This window comes from Carlito syrichta, unplaced genomic scaffold (genome assembly GCF_000164805.1).
Source record: "Carlito syrichta isolate Samal-C Ts95f unplaced genomic scaffold, Tarsius_syrichta-2.0.1 Scaffold302542, whole genome shotgun sequence".
Lineage (NCBI taxonomy): Eukaryota > Metazoa > Chordata > Mammalia > Primates > Tarsiidae > Carlito > Carlito syrichta.
In genome coordinates this window covers 772,336-777,245 of record NW_007246638.1, presented here as the reverse complement: position 1 = coordinate 777,245, position 4,910 = coordinate 772,336, and positions in this window count along the sequence as shown.

Below are 4,910 nucleotides of genomic sequence, written 5' to 3'. Positions count from 1 at the left end.
TAGAAAGGTTTACACAAGGGACCACATTTTCCTACTCATTAACAACCTGGATTATCATATTTCTTTTATCTCCAATTTCTCTTTTCTTGCCAATCCTAATTCTGGGCAAGCTCCACCACTTACAATCAGTATTGCTGCTTCCAGCCCACTGAACAAGCTGCCAACAGTCATAAAGTTGTTCTCTTTGGCTTCACCACAAACCCACATTACCCAGCCTCAGCAAGGACATCAATCATGCTTTCCAATACCTAGTTGGCCCTCTAGTCAATTTCCCACAGCACCTGGTCTCAACCTTATTCACTCTTTATAAACCCACACAATCCCACAGTCCTAACTAGTGATCAATATCTTCATTGCCTCTTTGAGATCCCAGAGCATTTGGCATGTAAAACTGCATCACATTTAATCATTTTGCATTATTCTATTTATTTAACACTTGAGGAAACTGAGTTGTCCAAGGTCACACAATTCAACTGGTAAGTGGTAGGGCCAGATTTAGAAGTCAGGTTTTCTACATTCCAATGCTGCTTTTCTATTTCAAATATTTCTCTTATAAGGAATTAATTTTCAAAAATTAAAACAAGCCTAGAATCTCAGGTGGAAGGAGAATTCTCTAAAGGACACAGGCTGATGACCCAAGAATATAGAATTATAGCCATTACCTTTCCCTTGGCTTTGTCAACATAAAGAAAGAAGATGAGGCAATATTAATATAGAGAGTTTATTTGAACCAAAATTTAGGACAGCTTCCTGGGAAAACACTTTCCATTTTTCTGGGAAGTGTTCTGAAGAATGTAGGAGAGGCTCAAGTTTTTAAAGAAAATAGGACAAATCAGGAGAGGAAGTGATTACAAAAGTTGTTCATAGGAATTCTCATTGGTGTATAGAAAGAAAATTGATTAGTGATTGGCTATATTTTGTTGAACTATATTGCCTGAGCTATGGTGTCCAGTATATGGCATTTTATTATTAGTTGGTGCCAGTTTGTCTAGAGTCCACATAGCAAGTGGCTTCAAGAGGTAATTATTTAGCTCAAGGGGAGAAATGGGACATGACTGTTGTTTCATTCCAGTGTATCTCTGACCTGGTAATTTTAGAGGACTTGCATTCCTCAGATTAAAAGTTTCATTTTTTTCTTCAGCTACATTACTTTTAGAAAATACAGCACCATATTGGTTCACAAGATGAATCATATCCTATAAATGGTTAAAATCACCTTCTCCTAGGTTGAATTATAAATGGCTAGTCATAATGGAACTTTTCCAAAGACTTCACAAGCTATAGCATTTTTATTTGATTTTTTAAATTTTTATTGTGTTACTTACCTCCTCTTTATTTTCCCTTGGTATATGGAGAAGTCTCACTTAGCTTTATTCTGACTTACAAAGACTGACACAATATACAAACCCATGAGAGGCAGCCTCTGTAGTGGTCCTCAGTCGCCCCCATCTCCAAGTATTCACATCTTTATGTAATCTTATGAATGTGGGCTTGACTAATTGACTCACCTCTCAAAAGTGGAATGCTGTAGTAGCGATCGAATGTTGCTTCCCATATTAAGTTATTGCTTTCAATATTAAATGATAGGAAGTGAGCTTTCACCTTGGGAGTCCACTCTGGAATGTTCTGGCTCCCTATCTATCTATCTATCTATCTATCTATCTATCTATCTATCTATCTATCTATCTCTGTTTTGCTGAGGTTTGCCAAAAGCCATGTGAGCAAGATCAAAAGCTGATTTTTCCCTGGAATTTTTCCCTCTTTTCGTAGTCTTTCTTCTCAAATAATTTAGGGGTGTAAGTCATGTCATATTTATCTCTCCATCTCTTACACTGTTTAATGCTTTACCTGGTACATAGTATGAATTAATTAATGATATTTTAAATCCATGATACATTCTGTATGCTTCAATAAGGATATCTTTATGGAAAGATCACTACTTGATGCTGTTTCTTTTATAAATTTCTTTTTCTTTTGAGAAAGCAGGATTTATTGAGAGAACAGAATAGCTCCCAGGGCAGGAGGGGACCTGAGGGAGTTGCCACTCTTATAAATTTACTCAAAGCATTTATAAGTCACCCCTTATAAATCACCATCTTTCAGGGAAAAATAAATGAAATGATACACAAATACAACATTTATTTTTTCTGCATAGAAACATATTTCTTTCACTAGTATAATTAATAAATAAAATCAAAAGTATTATAACACTCCAGGAAGTGTAACTAAAATTCTGATATAAAGGTTATCATAAAATACTTTAGTTTATTTAATTTAACAAAAAAAGATCTCTGACTCAATATCTTTTGTGTTTGTTCTCAGTTTTAACAATTAATGTGGCACAGGGAAATCTTTATGCTAATGTTATAGCTCCTTGGTTGAGCACTAACACCATTATCTGTGTTAATGAATAATTCATTCCCAGTTGAAAACTTAACTATATCATTTTTACTGGAAATGAATGAAACTTTGAAGTGCAATTTAAGTTGAAAGAATTTAAGATTGTAGAGAATTCCCATAAACCATCAAAAAGTGCTGTGGTGGCAATATTACCTAGCACTCAAGTGTAATGGCTTTACAGAAAGCTCATGTGAGATTCTAAATTTTATTTCTTTGTAAAAAAAAAAAATATATATATATATATATATATATTGATGGGATTTATTTCTTAATGCATTTCTTACACTGTGCATTGACTACTTTGGCAGTGAAACACCTAAAACAAATATGTTCTTTATTTCTAGGCATAGATTTAAAACCTAGAGAGTCCCTGTAAAGAAAGCTGAACATTCGCTCTACTACAGGTTTGTTTCCACAGAATTCATTTCTAGTAAAGAGTTCCAGCACTGAAAATGACTTTAAAATATCAACAAAGATTTATTTAAATATAGTATCATTGCATCCTAAAAACTAAATGGATGTAATGGTGGTGACAAGTCCTGAGAAAAGAAGTTAAGTAATGTAACTGTCTTAAAGTCTTAAAGAGCTCTCCAGCAATCAGATTATCTGCTCTTCAAGGCCTTGTATTCAGGGATGGGCTAGGACATACGTGGGATCGGAAAATATTCTCAAAACTGTAAGAAACTAGCCACCTTGGCTACATTGAAAAACATCTGGTGAAGCACTGAGTTTCTGTCATGTCACATGAGCAAACAGGAAAATGTTGCAACTTTCCATAATTAAAAAAGACACTGTTAACAAAAGTAGTAAGAAAAAATATATCTATTTTAAGAAATGATATATGATTTTCTTATCTTTAATATAAATCTTATAACCACCTATTTTTCTTTATTGCTTTAGCCAAGAAGAAGCAAATATTAAGATTGACAGCATAAATGTGGCATAACTTTCTAAAAGTTTTTCTATAAACTCTGTATCTGTGATGACCTCTTACTTTTTGTCTTGTTTTCTATTTAATCTGGAGTTTCCTCAACTTTATTTTAAATTTCTTTTTAAAATTTTAGTTATATTTTATATATTTTTGAAAACAATTCAAATTATTGGTTAAACTAGGTAGAGAAAATAGAAACAGAGTAGTAACAGAGAGAAACTAGGAAGGAAGGGAGGGACAGAGGGAGGAAGGGAGGGACAGAGGGAGGTAGAAAAGAAGGAGCAAACCGGGCTCGGTGGCTCAGCCTGTAATCCCAAGCCTTTGGGAGGCTGAGGTGAGTGGACTGCCTGAGCCCGCGGGTTCGAGACCCGCCTGGGCAGCGAGACCTCAGCTCTACAATAAATCAAAAAATCAGCCGGGCGTGGTAGCGCGCGCCTGTAATTCCGGCTACTCGGAAGGCTGAGGCGGAAGGATCGCCGGAGCCCAGCAGGTCGAGGCTGCGGTGGCCGGGAGCGGACACTGCATTCCAGTCTGGGCGACAGAGTGAGACTCCAACTCAAAAAAAAAGAAAAGAAAAGAAGGAGCGAGAAAGGAAGGAGGGAGGGAGGAAGGAGGGAGGGCAGAAGGAAGGAAGGAGAAGAAGGAAAGGAGAGAAAAAAGAAAGATAAGGGGAAATAACAGAAAAAAGGCAAGAGGGAATGAATGAAGAAAAGGATAGAAACCAAGATGTTAGCTGGGATTCCACTTCTTGCATATTTATTCAAAGTTGCTCTAAATCCTACTCTATGGTATTTGAAAAGCAGAAGCCCTTCATAGACTTTCATGCCTTTTGGACACTTGTTTTCTAAAGTTTTTCTCTGGTTCCTTGCTCCATGTCTTCTTCGTTCTTGCTCCACAGAATGCTGGATGCATAGCCCAGAATCTTCATCAATTTCCACCAGAAATCAATTTGCTTTGAGTTTTTTGTAGGATTTTATTAAACATTCCAGAGGAAATTTTGGGTAGTACCCACATTATGAACTTGGGTAACCCATAATGTTGATGGTTCACTTTCCCAACTTCCTCTCTCTTCTTTCATCTTCTGCTCTTCCTTAATAAGAAGTCAAAATAATTAAGAAAAATTAAAAATTATTTCCCTTGTCTTATGCAAAATAACTATTTACATTTCCAGATATCCCACATACATACCGGCTAATTCCATATACACATACAGAATTTCCCTTCCTCTTAAGGCACTTAGTTTCCAGTTATTAATATATAAATACACAAATATATATGTGCAAATATATATACATATATATATACAGTGAATGTATAGTGTATATATACATATACATTAATAAGTATATATTTATGAAAAATAATGAAAGAAGGAAGGAAGGAAGAAGGAGAGAAGGAAGAAAGGGAAAGAAGTGGAAGGGAAGAAGGGAGAAAGAGGAGAAAGGAAGAAAGGAAGGATAGGAAGGGAGGAAGAAAAAGAGACTGGCGATAATCAACAAACAATATTGAGGATATAGATACTGAAGTAATGAAGGAATTGAGAGATTGAATATTATAGTGGTTAAAATCATAACTGTTT